At 47.3% G+C, this 18,852-nt stretch overlaps 1 protein-coding gene across 10 annotated transcripts in view; it reads left to right on the forward strand.

Moving 5' to 3' along the window:
• The first annotated feature begins 15,806 nt into the window (after nt 1–15,806).
• Nucleotides 15,807–18,852, forward strand: part of ITCH (itchy E3 ubiquitin protein ligase) — a 137,832-nt gene continuing 134,786 nt past the window's right edge. For all 10 annotated transcript variants that reach the window (XM_005568767.5, XM_074005092.1, XM_045362790.3 and 7 more), the window contains exon 1: nt 15,807–15,883. The gene's annotated coding sequence lies outside the window, so the exon portion shown is untranslated. The remainder of the gene's footprint in view (nt 15,884–18,852) is intronic.

The raw sequence follows: 18,852 nt of genomic DNA on the forward strand, positions 1-18,852 counted from the left end.
AAATTTTCCCTTGAAGTTACAATGGGAATCCAGAACAATGTCATATGGACCCCTCCGTGGGTAGCACAGAAAGCAAATTGTATCTTTCAAAGACACAGAAAAAATTGAATTTTGATGGTTTCATTGATCAATTTTTCCTTTTATAGATTAAGCTTTTGCTGTCACATCTAAGAAATCTTTACCTAACCCAAAGTCTTGAAGATTTTTTCTTATGTCTTTTTTTTTTTTTTTTTTTTTTTTGAGACAAGGTCTCATTCTATCGCCCAGACTGGAGTACAGTGGCAAGATCACAGCTCATTGCAGCCTCAACCTCCTGGTCTCATGCAATCCTCCTGTCTCAGCCTCCTGAGTACCTGGGACTACACACATGCAGCACTATGCCCAACTAATTTTTTATTTTTTGTAGAGATGGGGTCTTGCTATGTTGCCTACAGTTGTCTAGAACTCCTGGATACAAGCAATCCTTCCACTTCAGCCTCCCAAAGTGCTGGGATTACAGGCATGTGCCATTGTGCCCAGTCCTGACATATATTTTTAAAATTTTCATAGATACAGCCAAATTGTCCTCCCACCACGCAATTGGCATCACATCAATTTATACTCCAATCAAGAGTATGGCTGTTTTCTCACATGCTTGGTAACACGGTTGAGATATCAAACTTTTTGTTCCTGACTGATCTGATAGTGAGAACATGGCATCTCATAGTTTTAATAGCTAAAATCCTACTTTAGCCATATCCTACACAATATCTGTGAAATGACCAGCTCAATGGGTTAGCCACCCACTGCTTCAGTATATACATTACTAAGGAATGCAACTACTAAGATAAAAGCTACCATACAATCTACTGAAATACTGACAGAAGAAATTACATGATGTCTGGGATTTGCTTTGAAATAAGCCATCAATGGAGGTAGTAGATGAAACTATTTTTCTTTCTTTCTTTCTTTTTGAGACCAAGTCTTGCTCTGTCACCAGACTGGAGTGCAGTGCACGATCTCAGCTCACTGCAACCTATGCCTCTCAGGTTCAAGTGATTCTCCTGCCTCAACCTCCCTAGTAGCTGGGACTACAGGTGTGTGCCACCACACCTGGCTAATTTTGTATTTTTAGTAGAGACAGGGTTTCACCATGTTGGCCAGGCTGGTCTTGAACTCCTGACCTCGAGTGATCCGCCTGCCTTGGCCCCCCCAAGTTTGGGATTACAGGCATGAGCCATCGCATCCAGCCTTTTCTTAGAGATGAGGGTCTCTTTATGTTGCCCAGGCTGATCGCCAACTCCTGACTTCAAGTGATCACCTCACCTCTCAAAATGCTTGGATTATAGGTGTGAACCAACATGCCCAGCCTGAAAACTATTGTTACTGGTATTTGAAGCTTATGACACTAGAAATTCATTATACTGTTCTCTCTGTTCTTATCTATCTCTGATATTTTTCACAATAAAAACATATTTTTAGGTTGGGCATGGTGGCTCATGCCTGTTATCTTAGCACTTTGGGAGGCTGAAGCGGGCGGATTGCTTGAGCCCAGGAGTTTGAGACCAGCCTGGGCAACACAGCAAAACCAGTCTCTATTTAAAATAAATAAATAAATAAATAAATAAATAAATAAATAGTTACTTCTTTCTTTATTTTTTGAGACGGAGGCTTGTTGCCCAGGCTGGGGTGCAATGGCGCAATCTCAACTCACTGCAACTTCCGCCTCCTGGGTTCAAACAATTCTCCTGCCTTAGCCTCCCGAGTTGCTGGGTTTACAGGCTACTGCCACCACACCCAGCTAATTTTTGTTATTTTTAGTAGAGACGGGTTTTTGCCATGTTGGCCAGGCTGCTCTTGAACTCCTGATCTCAGGTGATTCACCTGCCTCGGCCTCCCAGAGTACTGGGATTACAGGTGTGAACCACTGCACCCAGCAAAAGTTATTTTAAATGACCATTGATGGCACCACCTAAAATCATCTTGTGTACATCTGTCACTGCACAACCCCTTGAAAGAAGTTGGTTTAAAGGTTCAGAGTGAGCGCTCTAGAGTCAGGCCGATCAAAAGTGAATCCTGATTCCATCAATTACTAGCTGATCTCAGGGAAGTCACCTAAACACTCTGGGATATTTGCCTCAGCTGAAAAATCAACATTACCGAATCAGGCTTGTTCTGCCCATTGCACAGTATGCCAATCACTGAGATGGTAAGTTTTGCAGCCAATAAAGAGATTATTCACAAGGCAGCCCAGTGAAGAGATAGGAGAACAGGTCTGAAATCTGCATCTCTGAAAACAGGGTTTAGGGATATTTATGGGATAAAGAAGCAAGGTGGTCCAAGGTGTTGGGAAAGGTGATTGGAGGTAAAGAAAAGTGGGGCCATTGGTGATCTGTGCAAGCACAGTCAAGCTTTATGGTTCATAGGATGCAGGTTCACAAAATGACATCATTAGTATGATCTAAGGATGGACTTTTTGGCCCTCTAACATTGAAAGGTCACCCATCAGACACTCAAGCAGGCCGAAGTGAAGGGTCGGTGGGCTCAGCCAGCTTGAACTGGACAAGAACTGACTGTGAGTTCCTGAAAAACAACTTAAGCAACCATTTGCATAGTGACCTATATATCAGATATGTTATCTATAAGGACACTGTGGAAGTCTAGTTATACACTGCTTAGCTATGTGACTTTTAGCTATATAGGTTTTAAAATCAACTAGAAGCAAGTAACTAAAAGGAAACAAATCAAAGCATGATATAGGTGATAAAATTTCTAAAAGGAAAAAAAAGAAAAGCAAGTAAGGCAGGTTAAGTTTGTTTGTTTGTTTGTTTGTTTTTGAGACTGAGTTTCACTCTTGCCGCCCAGGCTGGAGTGAGATGGCGTGATCTCGGCTCACTGCAACCTCTGCTTCCTGGGTCCAAGCAATTCTCCTGCCTCAGCCACCTGAGTAGCTGGAATTACAGATGCCCGCCACCATGCCCAGCTAATTATAGTACTTTCAGCAGAGACGGGGTTTCACCATATTGGCCAGGCTGGGCTCCAACTCCTGACCTCAGGTGATCTACCCACCTTGGCCTCCCAAACTGCTGGGATTACAGGTGTGAGCCACTGCGCCCAGCCAGGTTAAGTTTGACGGGCCTAATCAGGTCACAGCCCTTGGTTTCATCGAGCACACTTGGGCCTGTACTGTGTCAATACAGTCTCATTTTATCCTTTCTACAACCTAAGAGGTAAGACACTAAGTCACGTTTCTTCTTCTTTCTTTTCTTTCTTTCTTTCTTTTTTTTTTCTGAGATGGAGTCTCACTCTCTTCCACGCTGGAGCGCAGTGGTGTTATCTTGGCTCACTGCAGCCTCTGCTGCTTGGGTTCAAGCAATTCTCCTGCTTCAGCTACCTGCGTAGCTGGGATTACAGGCATGTACCACCACGCCCGGTTAAGTTTTGTATTTTTAGTAGAGACAGGGTTTCACGAAGTTGGCCAGGCTGGTCTCGAACTCCTGATCTCAAGTGATCCTCCCGCCTTGGCCTCCCAAAGTGCTGGGATTACAGGCGTGAGCCACCGTGCCTGGCCAGTCCTGTTTCATACATGAGGAAACAGCCTTAATGCCTTAATGGACCAGTTGACCTGTGGGACCTGCTCCTCCTTCTCCAAGTCTAGAAGGTTCCCGATGACTGAAAATAAAGTCACATATGTCCCCATGTTTATAATTGCACCCTTTGCCACCTCAGTAGTTTGCATGAATCAAGTCTGATTTCTGATTCCCAGGGGTGTTTCTGCCTGACAACACCTTCCCAACTTGCATAAGGTGACCTGGATACTTGTTGCTTGACTTTGCCTTTGCCTGAGGAATTCACAGGAACGGCTTTAATCTTTTTTTTTTCTCCCCTGAGATGCAGGTTCTGGCTTAGGCCAGTCATCTCCAGTGAGAACTCTGGGCAAGAAATTATTCAGGACCACAGTTTGTAGAGATAGGCCAATGGGGCTTTCCTGGAAGAAGGATAACTTTAGATTTGAGAACAAGAAAAGAAGGAACTGAGGGTAATGAGCAGGACTAGAAGAAGCTCTGGCATGCTGATTATTATCTAAGGCAGTTCTTGAGTCTTGCAGTTGCCCCTCTGAAGCTCAAATCTCCCCAAAATTGCAGGGGGATGTATTGATAGCTCCTGATTGTGATTTATTTTTATAACTTTTTCTTTTTTTTTTTTGAGATAGAGTCTTGCTCTGTCACCCAGGCTGGAGTGCAGTGGCATGATCTCGGCTCACTGCAACCTCCTCCTCCTGGATTCAAGCGATTCTTCTGCCTCAGCCTCCTGAGTAGCTGGGATTAGAGGTACGTGCCACCATGCCAAGCTAATTTTTCTATTTTTAGTAGAGACACGGTTTCACCATGTTGGTCAGGCTGGTCTTAAACTCCTGACCTCGTGATCCGCCTGCCTTGGCCTCCCAAATTGCTGGGATTATAGGGGTTAGCTACCACGCCCGGCCTTTTTTTTTTTTTTTTTTTGAGACGAAGTGTTGCTCTGTCACCCAGGCTGGAGTGCAATGGCGTGATCTCAGCTCACTGCAACCTCCACCTCCCAGGTTCAAGTGATTCTCCTGCCTCAGCCTCCTGAGTAGCTGGGATTACGGGCGTGGTATGCCAGGGTAATTTTTGTATTTTTAGTTTTACCATGTTGGTCAGGCTGGTCTTGAACTCCTGACCTCAGGTGATCCATCCATCTCAGGCTCCCAAAGTGTTGGGATTACAGGCAGGAGCCACTGTGCCCGGCCTATAACTTTTTTTTTTTTTTCCTACTTCTAATTCAGTATAGAAAATTTGAAGGCTACAGAAAAAGAGACTCTTCCTTTCATTGATTCAGGAAGAGGCAGTTGTGATGAAGTTGAAAGAGATAGTCCTGGGTTCCAATCTCAGATCTGTTTCTTGAATTCACTGTGAATTTTGGCCAGTCACTTTTCCCTTCTGAACCGGTTTCTTCCTCTATAAAAGTGGGAATCACAGTGACTCCTACCTCACTGGGTAGCTGTGGGATAAATAAAGGCACATCTAGTTCATAAAAACACAGTGGGCATCCAATATATGTCCTTGTCTCCTCCTTTCTGTTTACAGAGGGATTTCATTCAAGCATTTCCTGAGCACCCTTAAGATGTCACTACCTGCCAGAAGACACATGAGTATGGATAAGACTGGCTTTTTCCCCTTGAAAGACTTACGGATAGTCTGGGCTCAGCGACTCATGCCTGTAATCCCAGCACCTTGGGAGGCTGAGGTGGGCAGATACTCTGAGGTTGGGAGTTCCAGACCAGCCTGACCAACATGGAGAAACCCTGTCTCTACTAAAAACATAAAATTAGCCGGGGGTGGTGGTGCATGCCTGTAATCCCAGCTACTCAGGAGGTGGAGGCAGGAGGATCGCTTGAACGGGGAGGCGGAGGTTGCAGTGAGCCGAGATCGTGCCATTGTACTCCAACCTGGGCGACAAGAGCAAAACTCCGTCTCAAAAAAATAAGACCAAAAAAAAAAAAAAAAAAGGCTTTTGGTTTGGGGAGGGAGGAAGGAGGAAATCTTCACAGATTAAATGGTCCAAACTCCTGCCTCAAGATAAACAAAAAAAATGCATTTGACCTCAATTTCCAGATGTCAGCAGAGACCCAGAGAGGCAAGGTCACATGGCAAATAAATAGTAGGCAGGGAACTTGAACCCAATTAGGAGGAACACTGGGAAAAGAGCAAGGAGAAAGGAACTTTGTAAATAAAATCATGCTAGTTTGTAGCCCAAAAAAGAGGAAGAATAGAACATGGAGCTGGCTGCAAATGGATCAGGGGTTGGAAATTCAGCTGTGAAAATCAACTGCATTTTTTTTTTTTTTTTTGAGATGGAATCTCGCTCTGTCACCCAAGCTGGAGCGTGATGGGGAGATCTCGGCTCACTGCAAACTCCGCCTCCCAGATTCAAGTGACACTCCTGCCTCAGCCTCTTGAGTAGCTGGGATTACAGGCTCATGCCCCCACGCTTGGCTAATTTTTGTATGTTTAGTAGAGATGAGGTTTCACCATGTTGGCCAGGCTGGTCTCCAACTCCTGACCTCAAGTGATCCACCTGCCTCGGCCTCCCAAAGTACTGGGATTACAGGCATGAGACACTGTGCCCAGCCTTTTTGGGTTTTTGTTTATATGTTTGTTTTTGAGACAGAGTCTCACTCTGTCGCCCAGGTTTGAGTGCAGTTGCGTGAACATGGCTCATTGTAGCCTTGACCTCCTAGGCTCATTCGATCCTCCCCCCTCAGCCTTTTGCCACCACAGCTGGCTACTATTTTTATTTTATTTTCATAGAGACAGGGTCTTACTATGTTGCTCAGGCTTGGGCTGCATTTTGCTTGCGCAAGATTTCCTCCCAACACTATATTATGAAAATTTTCAAACATACAGAGCAGTTGAAAGAACTGTACAGTGAATGCTCATCCACCCATTACCTAGATTCTACAATTGTTAACTGTCTGCTACATTTGCTTTGTTGCATATTTACTCATTCATCTGTTTCTCCATCTCTCCTCCCATCCATCTTACTATTATTTTTTTGAGACAGAGTTTTACTCTGTTGCCCAGGCCAGAGTGCAGTGGCATGATTTCTGCTTACTGCAACCTCCACCTCCAGGGTTCAAGCAGTCCTTCTGCCTCAGCCACCCAACTAGCTGGGATTACAGGCACGTGGCAGCAATCCCGGCTAATTTTTGTGTTTTTAGTAGAGATGGGGTTTTGCCATGTTGACCAGGCTGGTCTTGAACTCCTGACCTCTAGTGATCCGCCTGCCTCAGCCTCCCAAAGTGCTGGGATTACAGGCCTGAGCCACTGTGCCTGGCCTATTTATTTATTTTTCGAGAGAGAGTATCTCTTTGTTGCCCAAGCTGGATTGCAGTGGCAAGATCAAAGCTCACTGGAGCTTCAACCTCCAGGGCTCAAGCAGTTCTCCTACCCTAGCCTCCTGAGTAGTTGGGACTACAGGTGTGAGCCATCACACCCAGCTAATTTTTTTTTTTTTTTTTTGAGATGGAATTTTGCTTTGTCACCCAGGCTGGAGTGCAGTGGTGTGATCTCGGCTCACTGCAACTTCCGCCTCCTGGGTTCAAGTGATTCTCCTGCCTCTGGCTTCCGAGTAGCTGGGATTGCAGGCATCCACCACCATGCCCAGCTAAGTTTTGTATTTTTAGTAGAGACAGGGTTTCACCAGGTAGGCCAGGCTGGTCTTGAACTCCTGACCACAGTGCTGCTAGGATTACAGGTATGAGCCACTGTGCCCAGTCCCATCTAATTTTTTGATGCATTTCAAAGAAGTTGCAGAGTTCACTACCTCTAAACACTTCAACATGCCTATCATTAACTACAATTTACTATTTGTTTCTGGATTTTTTGGGGTTTTTTTTGAGACAAAGTTTTGCTCTGTCGCCCAAGCTAGAGTGCAGTGGAGAGACCTTGGCTTACTGAAACCTCCATCTCCCGGGTTCAAGCAGTTCTCCTGCTTCAGCCTCCCGAGTAGCTGGGATTACAGGCACCTGCCACCACGTCCTGCTAGTTGTTTGGTATTTTTAGTAGAGACGGAGTTTCACTATGTTGGTCAGGCTGGTCTTGAACTCCTGGCCTCAGGTGGTCTATCTGCCTCAGCCTCCCAAAGTGCTGGGATTACAGGTGTGAGCTACCGCACCTGGCCTAGGTGGGTTTTTGTTTTGTTTTGTTTGAAGTAGAGCCTTATTCTGTCGCCCAGACTGGAGTGCAGTGGCACAATTTTGGCTCACTGCAATCTCCACCTGCCAGATTCAAGTGATTCTTGTGCCTCAGCCTCCCAGGTAGCTGGGATCACAGGTGGATGCCACCATACCTGGCTAATTTTTTTTGTGTGTGTGTGTTTTTAGTAGAAGCAGGGTTTCTCCATGTTGGCCAGGCTGGTCTGGAACTCCTGGCCTCAAGTGATCCACCCACCTTGGCCTCCAAAGTGCTGGCATTACAGGTGTGACCCATCGCAGCTGACCTAAATGTTATTTTTTATTTTACCTGGATGGTCCTTGGAGGCATTTAAGTTTATTACCTCTGATCCAGAAAGTGTATTATAAAGCCTTGGAAGTAGGGTTGCCAAATAAAATATAGAATGCCCAGTTAAATTTTAATTTTAGATAAACAATGAGAAAATTTTTAGTAATAGTATGTTACATGCAATAGCCGCACATATTTATACTAAAAATTATCTGTTGTTTATCTGAAATTCAAATTTAACTGGGCATTCTATATTTTTATTTTCTAAATCTGGCAACCTGGGACCATGGACAGAACTTGTGTACCTTATTTCAAGGATAAGTAAACAGTCTTAAAGAGAAATAATAAGCCATCACACCCAGCCTTAAGTGGTTTCTTTGGATCCAGATCTCAGGCCCCCAGAAGCCCCGTGGTGTCTTCTCTCCATTAACACACAGTTTTTCAAGCCTTCCTCTGGCAAGTGAAAGCAAAGGGGCTCCAGGAAAGAGGGGGACAATAGTATGACTAAGTGTTCTGCAGGGAAATCTGGTAAGTGGCAGGTGGCATGTGGGCCGCTGGGGTTTTTCTCCCAACTCCTTCCAGCTCTGCAGCCCTGCTTCCTGCCCTCCTCCTTCCCAAGAGGCCTAGGAACCTGCTTCCCTTGCTGGTGACAGGCTCCTCCAGGTTTCTGGCCCCTGCTCTAGCAGGGCTAGTCCTGTCCTGGATTGGCACAGGTGTCATAGGCAGAAGGAAGGTAAGGGTGGCTTAGTTTTATCAACCACTGATCCTGCATTCTGACCAGGCCAAGACCAGGCTGAGTTCTGGATCAGGGAACTTGAGAGCTAGAGCCACATAGCATGGGAGAATGAGGAAATGGCCAGGCTGGGATTCCCTGCCCTCACAAACTTAGCTTCTTCTTGGACAATCACCAACTACAAACCTGGGATGTTCTAGAATCTTTACAACATCCTAGGAGGTAGGTTCTATTAGACTCATTTAGAGATTTGGATACTGAGGTTCAGGTGACTTTTCCTAAGAACCCCTGCCCCTCGGCCCTACAAGCAATTATTATTGACATAATAAGGACTAGATCCTTGATACATATGCCACTGAAGCTGAAATTACTAACTCCTGTTAGGTACTGCCTCCCAGATGAGAGCTGACCCACCCTGTTGGCATTAGTAAGAAGGGTAGGATAGCATAGTCCAGTGGTTCTCAAAGTGTCATGCTAGGTGGGCATCAGCATTACCTGGAACTTATTAGAAATGCAATTTCTCAGCTGGGCGCGGTGGCCCATGCCTGTAATCCCAGCACTTTGGGAGTCCAAGGTGGGTGGATCACCTGAGGTCAGGAGTTCAAGACTAGCCTAGCAAACATGGTGAAACCCTGTCTCTACTAAAAATACAAAAAATTAGCTGGGTATGGTGGCAGGAGCCTGTAATCCCAGCTACTTGGGAGGCTGAGGCAGGAGAATTGCTTGAACCCCGGAGGTGGAGGTTGCAGTGAGCCAAGATTGTGCCATTGCACTCCAGCTTGGGCAACAAGAGCGAGACTCCGTCTCAAAAAAAAAAAAAAAAAAAAAAAAAGAAAAGAAAAAAGAAAAAAAGAAATGCAATTTCTCAGTCCTAACAGAACTTCCTGACTCAGAAATTCTTGGGTGACACCTAGCAATCTGAGTTTTAATAAGTCCTTCAGGCAATTCTGATGCACTATAAAGCTTTTATACATTGATATGTAGTAGAAAGAGATGCATTTTCCAAACAAAATGAGTATGCATTTATTTATTTATATTACCATTATTAGAGATGGAGTCTGTGTTGTCCAGGGTGGTCTAGAACTCCTTACCTCAAAGGATCCTCCTGTGTCAGCCTCCCAAAGTGCTGGGACTACAGGCATGAGACACTACTCCTGGCCAATATCCATTTAAAACAGATATTTGGGACTGGGTGCGGTGGCTCACACTTTGGGAGGCTGAGGCCAGTGGATCACCAGAGGTCAGGAGTTCAAGACCAGCCTGGCCAACATGGTGAAACCCTGTCTCTACTAAAAATACAAAAAGATTAGCTGGGCATGGTGGCAGGCGCTTGTAATCCCAGCTACTTGGGAGGCTGAGGCAGGAGCTAAGATAGTGCCACTGCACTCCAGCTTGGGCAACAGAGCGAGACTCTGTCTCAAAACAAAAAAACAAAGCCTCTTGGAGGCTGAGGCAGGAGGATTGCTTGAGCCCAGGAGTTTGAGGCTCCTATGATCACACCATTGCACTCCAGCCTAGGTGACAGAGCAACACCTTGTTGCTAAAAAAATAAAAATGAAATAAAATAAAACATACATTTGTTTTAAGTAAGCTTTTATTGATGTATAATATAGAGAAAAATGCAGAAATAATAAGTATATGGCTTGATGAATTTTCACAAAGTGAGAAAGCCTGTGTACTGTCAGAGGCATTTGAACCAGAGCAACTCCATCTTGAATAGGGGCTGTGTAAAATAAGGCTGAGACCTACTGGGCTGCATTCCCAGGAGGTTAGGCATTCTTTTTTCTTTTCTTTTCTTTTTTTTTTTGAGATGGAGTCTTACTCTGTCGCCCAGGCTGGAATGCAGTGGCATGATCCCTCTCACTGCAACATCCACCTCCCGGGTTCAAGCGATTCTCCTGCCTCAGCCTCTTGAGTAGCTGGGATGATAGGTGCCTGCCATCATGCCTGGCTCATTTTTGTATTTTCAATAGAGACGGGGTTTCACCATATTGGCCATGCTGGTCTCAAACTCCTGACCTTGTGATCCGCCCGCCTTGGTCTCCCAAAGTGCTGGGATTACAGGTGTGAGAGGTTAGGCATTCTAAGTCACAGAATGAGAGGAGGTTGGCACAAGCTACAGGTCATAAAGACCTTGCCGATAAAGAAGTTGGCTAAAACCCACCAAAACAAAGATGGCAATGAAAGTGACCTCTGGTCATCCTCACTGCTCATTATATGCTAATTATAATGGATTAGCATGTGAAAGACACTCCCACCAGTGCCATGAAGGTTTACAGATGCCATGGCAACATCCAGAAGTTACCCTATATGGTCTAAAAAGGGGAGTAACCCTCAGCTCTGGGAATTGGCCACCCCTTTCCTGGAAAACTCATAAATTATCCATCCCTTGTTTAGTATATAATCAAGAAATAACTCTAAGTATCCTTAGGCCAGTATCTCAAGTCACTGCTCTGCCTATGGGGTAGCCATTCTTTTATTCCTTTACTTTCTTTCCTTTTTTTTTAGACCGAATCTTGCTCTGTCTCCCAGGCTGGAATGAAGTGGCACGATGTCAGCTCACTGCAATCTCTACCTCCTGGGTTCAAGTGATACTCCTGCCTCAGCCTCCTGAGTAGCTGGGATTGTAGGCGTGCATCACCATGCCTGCCTAACTTTTTTTGTATTTTTAGTAGAGACAGGGTTTCACCATGTTGGCCAGGCTGGTCTCAAACACCTGACCTCCAGCGATCCACCTGCCTCGGCCTCCCAAAATGCTGGGATTACAGGTGTGAGCCACCACGCCTGGTCTCCTTTACTTTCTTTTATCCTTTTTTTTGAGATGGAATCTCGCTCTGTCGCCCAGGCTGGGGTGCAGTGGCACGATGTCAGCTCACTGGAGTAGCTGGTATTATGGGCACCCGACCCCATGCCCAGCCAATTTTTGCATTTTTAGTAGAGGCGGGGTTTCACCATGTTGGCCAGGCTGGTCTTGAACTCCTGACCTCGTGATCCGCCTGCCTCGGCCTCCCAAAGTGCTGGGATTACAAGTGTTAGCCACAGCGCCTGGCCCCTTTACTTTCTTTTTTCTTTTTTTTTTTTTTTTGAGATGGAGTCTTGCTCTGTCGCCCAGGCTGGAGTGCAGTGGCGGGATCTCAGCTCACTGCAAGCTCCACCTCCCGGGTTTATGCCATTCTCCTGCCTCAGCCTCCTGAGTAGCTGGGACTACAGGCGCCCGCCACCTCGCCCGGCTAGTTTTTTGTATTTTTTAGTAGAGACAGGGTTTCACCGGGTTAGCCAGGATGGTCTCGATCTCCTGACCTTGTGATCCACCCGTCTCGGCCTCCCAAAGTGCTGGGATTACAGGCTTGAGCCACAGCGCCCGGCCGCCCCTTTACTTTCTTAATAAACTTGTTATCAGCTGGGCGCCGTGGCTTATGCCTGTAATCCCAGCACTTTGGGAGGCTGAGGCACGTGGATCACCTGAGGTCAGGAGTTCAAGATCAGCCTGGCCAACATGGTGAAACGCCGTCTCTACTAAAAATACAAAAATTAGCAGGGCGTGGTGGTATGCACCTGTAATCCCAGTTACTCGGGAGGATGAGGCAGGAGAATCACTTGAACCCAGGAGGCAGAGGTTGCAGTGGGCTGAGATTGTGCCACTGCACTCCAGCCTGGGCAACAAGAGCAAAACTCTGTCTGAAAAAATAATAATCATCATAATAAATAAATAAATAAATAACTTGTTTTCACTTTATTGTATGGACTCGCCCCAAATTCTTTCTTGCACGAGATCCAAGAACCCTCTCTTGGGGTCTGAATCAGGACCCTTTTCCTGAAACAGTAACACTACTCAGATCAGGACACAGAATATTATCACCCATTCTGAGAGGTGTCTTTGTGCCTTCTTCCAAGTATTCCGTCCCCTCAAAGCGTAACCAGTATCCTGACTTCTAACACCATAGACTAGTTTTGCCTAACCTTATATAGTTTTTAAAAGTGTAGGTGAATACAGAATCTGGAGCTAGAAGACTTAGGGTTAGATCCCTGGTTCCTGGCTGAGTGATCTTGAACAAGCCATTTAATTTCTGTCACACTCAGTTTTCTTCTCTGTATAATGGTCATAAAAATACCTCGTACTGGCCAGGTGCAGTGGCTCACCCCTATAATCCCAGCACTTTGGGAGGCCGAGGCGGGCAGATCACAAGGTCAGGAGATTGAGACCATCCTGGCTAACATGGTGTCTCTACTAAAAATACAAAATTAGCCAGGCATGGTGGTTCATGCCTGTAATCCCAGCTACTCGGGAGGCTGAGGCAGGAGAATCGCTTGAATCCAGGAGGCAGAGGTTGTGGTGAGCCAAGATCATGCCATTGCACTCCAGCCTGGGCAACAAGAGTGAAACTCTGTCTAGGAAGGGAAGGGGAAGGGGAAGGGGAAGAGGAAGGGGAAGGGGAAGGGGAAGAGGAAGGGGAAGGGGAAGGGGAAGGGGAAGGGGAAGGGGAAATGCAAATTCTGCCAGGCACGGTGGCTCAAGCCTGTAATTCCAGCACTTTGGGAGGCCAAGGCAGGCGGATCACTTGAGGTCAGGAATTCGAGACCAGCCTGGCCAACATGGGGAAACTGTATCCCTACAAAAATACAAAAATTAGTCAGTCATGGTGGCATGCACCTGTAATCCCAGCTGCTTGGGAGGCTGAGGCAGGAGAATCTCTTGAACCTGGGAAGCAGAGGTGGCAGTGAGCGGAAGTTGGGCCACTGCACTCCAGCCTGGGTGACAGAGTGAGACTCAGTATCCAAAAAAAAAAAAAAAAAGCAAATTCTCAGGCCCCACCCAGACCTACTGAATCAGAAACTCTGGGAGTGGCCTCAGCAATCTATGATTTAACTAACCTTGCAGGCAATTCTAATAAGTACTGAGGTTTGAAAATCACTGCACTAGAGAATCTGAATGAGGATAGGGGCGCAGGAATCGGTATTTTAGCAATCTTTCCTAAGACATGTTGCAGGAAACATGAAGTGGTTTTGAAAGTACTTTGCTTGAGGCTTGAAGGCTTGAACCTAGGAGTTTGGTTTTTGTGTTTTTTTAGATGGGGTTTCACTCTGTCACTCAGGCTGGAGTACAGTGGTACGATCTTGGCTCACCGCAGTCTCGTCTCCTGAGTTCAAGCAATTCTCCCACCTCAGCCTCCTGAGTAGCTGAGATTACAGGGGTGTGCCACCATGCCCAACTAATTTTTGATTTTTTTTTTTTTTGAGACAGAATCTCGCTCTGTGGCCCAGGATGGAGTTCAGTGGCGTGATCGTGGCTCACTGCAACCTCTGCCTCCTGGGTCCAAGCAATTCTCTGCCTCGGCCTCCCGAGTAGCTGGGATTACAGGCACCCACCACCACGCCCGGCTAATTTTTGTATTTTTAGTAGAGATGGGTTTTCACCATGTTAGCCAGGCTGGTATTGAACTCTTGACCTCAAGTGATTCGCCTGCCTTGGCCTCCCGAACTGCTGGGATTACAGGTGTAAGCCACCGAGCCTGGCCAAGCCTAGAAGTTTGAGAACAGCCTGGGCAACACAGGGAGTCCACGTCTCTACAAAAATTTAAAAAATTAGCCTGGTGTAGTGGCTTGAGCCTGGAGTCCCAGCTACTCAGGAAGCTGAGGTGGGAGGATCACTTGAGCCCAGGACGTCAGCTGCAGTGAGCTATGATTGCACCACTGCACTCCAGGTTGGGTGACAGAGCAGGACGCTGTCTCAAAAAAAAAAAAAAAAAAAAAGATACTTTGAAAAATGTAAGTGACTTTCCAGATGGCAAAATACTATTTTCATTAGGCGGAAACAGTAATAGCAAAGGTCACTAAGAAATGAGTACTTAGTCATACCTCTGAGTCTCTGCTTGCATAGCCTATTATTTCTCAAGCAATCCATGAAGAAGGTTAAGAGAATGGACTTTCACACCAGACTGCCTGGGTTCTTATCAAGCATGTGACTTAGTTTGTACATTTGTAAAATGGGGATAATAACGGTATTTCTGGAATAGGTTTCTCGTGAGAATAAAGAGAGCTTGGTATCAGCTCTTAGAATACCGGCCATGTTGGCTCCACTAAGCTGTTATCACCATTCCTAAGCACACCCAGTTAAAAGGTAGAAAAGGGAGAATTTGAACCCAGTCAGTGTAACTCTCAAGTGTACATTTTTTTCTTTTATTTTCTTTTTAACCACAGCCTTTAATGTACATTGTTAAAGGCTAAACCAGGCCAGGTGCAGTGGCTCACATCTATAATCTCAGCGATTAGGGGGCCTGAGGAGGCAGTATCTCTTGAGCCCAGGAGTTTGAGACCAGCCTGGGCAACATGGCGAGACTGTGGCCCTGTCCCTGCCCCATCCCATCCGGACCCCACCCCATCCCCATCTCTACAAAGAATAGACAAAAATTACTCTGGTGTGGTGGTGCTCACCTGTTGTCCTAGCTACTCAGGAGGCTGAGGTAGGAGACTTGCTTGAGCCCAGGAGTGTGAGGCTCTAGTGAGCTATGACTGCACCACTGCACTCCAGCGTGGTTGACAGAGTGAGACCTTATCTCAAAAAGAAGAAAAAAAAAAAAAAGAAAAGGAAAAGAAAAAGAAAAAAGAACAACTAAGTTATAAACTAAGCTGTGTAGCACAGTGGTTCTCAAATTATTATTTCACTCACTAGTAGTATCACTAGAGAGCTTGTTAGACATGCAGATTATCAGACCCTATCCTCCTATGCCAGATCTTCTGATCAGAAACTCTGGGGGTGGGGGTCAGCACTGTAAGTTTTAATAAGCTCTCTAGGTGATTCTGATGCACACCATAGTTTGAGAATCACAGTCCTTATAGGCTCCGGTGGGCGGGGTGTTAAAAAAAAAAAAAAAAAGAAAGAAAAAAGAATGAGCCGCTCGCTCCCGTCTCACCCGGAGGTGAGGAAAACTGGGATTTAACTGGATTTACCACCGCAGCCGGCTCTTCAAGCCAGGGGCGGGCCGAACGGCTGGCGGGCAAGGCCTGCTGGGGCTTGTAGTCCAGACCACTCCCGCGCTCAGGCGCCTGCGCTTTGGCTGCTAACTCGCTCTGGTAGCTGTGGTCGGGGCTCGGGACCGGCTGCCATCTTAGTCTAGGGACTGAGGAGTCGCCGCCGCCCGGAGTCCCGGTAAACACCCGTGGGCGAGCTCGGGGCAGTTCTCGGGAGAGGGAGGGAGTCCGGATGAGAATGTTGGGGGAGAACTAGGGTAGAGGAGTGGGACGCGCGGGTCGGGACCCCAGAGCCGCGGCTGCTCTGTCTCCCAGAGCCGGTGTCTGTGGGGGGCGCGGGGAGCTCGGGCTACTGGCCCGGGCCGGGCGGTGGGGGTGGGTTATCTGGACGTTCGGAGGGATCAATGCCTGGCACAGGCTCCCGAGGCCTTCGCCTCGCGGGCTCCAAGTTGTGAAAGGGCTGGGCCACGACGGGCGTGGGTACGGTCCGGCCCCTCGCCCCTCATCCCCGCCTGGGGCCACTCTCCAGCGGTTCGGCCTACGCGCGGGGCCCGGCGGCCCGGGCCGGCGCGGGCTACGTGGCCCTGTGAGGGGCGTCGGCCGGGTCCCCCGTTACCCAGCTGTCCTTCCCGAGACTTCCGAGCCCCCAGTCGCTAGAAGGGCCCAGCCCAGCGGCTACCTCCACTTCTCTCTCCCACTCCCCTCCTCCTTCCATTGTCCCCCGGCATGGTGGTCCCGGCCCCGGCACCCTCCCCGACGCCCGCCACCGTCGTGGCGGCGCCGACTTTTGCAGACGTGGAGCTGTCACTGCCCTTCCTCCGGAGAGTGCCCTTTTCCTTAGCAGAGAAAAGTAAAAAGAGCCGTTGAACGTATTCTAAGGGTCGAAACGTGATGACATGACTTTTAAGTGGATAACTCAAGTTTTCCAAGACAGTTCCGGGCCGCGACTTAAAAGAGAGAATCGCAGGATTTGTGCGCCCAAGTAGACGCTGGGCCTAAAGTTAGTTGGACATGTAACCAGGTGAACTTGTAAAGGGCCAGGAATTCATTATCCCCAATAACAACGCAACCTTGTTTTCTTGGTTGTATTCGTATCCTAATCTTACTACATTTTCTGCCGTTCTTCCACATCTGCGATATACTTGGTTTGGAGTGGGGGATGGGGAAGTGTGAGATTTTTGCCTTGAAAATTAGTAAGACCCTGGAGCCAGCCACCTATCATTGCACTTAGTTGGGTTCTCCTGCATCTTTTCCTAATATAATTCGATCTTCAGGAAGTATGTAAAGGCAGTGTATTTCCATTCTCAAAATCGGCTAAGGAGTTATTTATCAGTTCAGGTGAAGTTCTCATGGCAGATATGGTGAGAGCTTGCTGTGTGTATTTTACAGGTTTTTTTTTTTTTTTTTTTTTTTGAGGCGGAGTCTCGCTCTGTCGCCCAGGCTGGAGTGCAGTGGCCGGATCTCAGCTCACTGCAAGCCCCGCCTCCCGGGTTCACGCCATTCTCCTGCCTCAGCCTCCCAAGTAGCTGGGAGTACAGGCGCCCGCCACCTCGCCCGGCTAATTTTTTTTTTTTTGTATTTTAGTAGAGACGGGGTTTCACCGTGTTAGCCAGGATGGTCTCGATCTCCTGACCTTGTGATACACCCGTCTCGGCCTCCCAAAGTGCTGGGATTACAAGCTTGAGCCACCGCGCCCGGCCTTTACAGGTTTATTTAAGCTATAATTTATTTTTAAAATTAAGAAATGGGCCGGGTGCTGTGGCTGACGCCTGTAATCCCAGCACTTTGGGAGGCCGAGGCGGGCAGATCACGAGGTCAGAAGTTCGAGACCATCCTGGTCAACATGGTGAAACCCTGTCTCTACTAAAAACACACACACACAAATTAGCTGGGCGTGGTGGCAGGTACCTGTAGTCCTAGCTACTAGGGAGGCTGAGGCAAGAGAATGGCTTCAGCCCAGGAGGTGGAGGCTGCAGTGAGCCCAAATCTGGTTGCTGCGCTCCAGCCTGGGTGTCAGTGGTGTCGGAGTGAGACTCCGAAAAAAAAAAAAAAAAAAAAAAACAATGGGATGGGCGTGGTGGCTCACGCCTGTAATCCCAGCACTTTTGGGAGGCCCAGGCCGGCAGATCTCTTGAGCCCAGGAATTGGAGATCAGCCTGGGCAACATAGTGAAACCCCGTCTCTACAAAAAATACAAAGATTAGCTGGGTGTGGTGGTGGGTGCCTGTGGTCCCAGATACTCAGGAGGCTGAGGTGGGGGAATCACCTGAGTCCTGGGGGTGGAGGCAATGGTGAGCTGTTACTGTGCCACTGCACTCCAGCCTTGGGTGACAGATTGAGATCCTGTCTCAAGAAAGAAAAAAAAAAATGGAAATGAAGGTGGAAATTCTACTGCTTCTTTGAACCGTGAATGTGTTTAAGTTTTGTGAGTCCAAAAGGAATTCCCTTATATTCAGCATACAAGTCAAGTCACCAAGGATATGATATGAAATTACAAAAATGAGTACAGACTACTTCAGTGTATTCTAGAATCAAACATTTCTACATTCTTTTTTAAAAAATACGTCTTTTTTTTTTTTTTTTTTGAGACGGAGTCTCGCTGTGTCTCCCAGGCTGGAGTGCAGTGGCGTGATCTCGGCTCACTGCAAGCTCCGCCTCCCGGGTTCACGCCATTCTCCCGCCTCAGCCTCCCAAGTAGCTGAGACTACAGGCACCTGCCACCACGCCCGGCTAGTTTTTTGTATTTTTAGTAGAGACGGGGTTTCACCATGTTAGCCAGGATAGTCTCGATCTCCTGACCTCGTGATCCATCCGCCTCGGCCTCCCAAAGTGCTGGGATTACAGGCTTGAGCCACCGCGCCCGGCCTTTTTTTTTTTTTTTTTTTTTAATTTGAGATGGAGTCTAGCTTTGTCACCCAGGCTGGAGTACAGTGGTGTGATCTCGGTTCACTGCAACCTCCGCCTCCTGGGTTCCAGCAATTCTTTTGCCTCAGCCTCCCTAGTAGCTGGGACTGCAGGCACGTGCTACCCCCCCCCCCGGCTAATTTTTTTTTTGTTTTTTAGTAGAGATGGACTTTCACCATATTGGTTAGGCTGGTCTCTAACTCCTGACCTCGTGATCTACCTGCCTCGGCCTCCCAAAGTGCT

The sequence above is a fragment of the Macaca fascicularis genome, chromosome 10 (genome assembly GCF_037993035.2).
Source record: "Macaca fascicularis isolate 582-1 chromosome 10, T2T-MFA8v1.1".
Taxonomy (NCBI): Eukaryota; Metazoa; Chordata; class Mammalia; order Primates; family Cercopithecidae; genus Macaca; species Macaca fascicularis.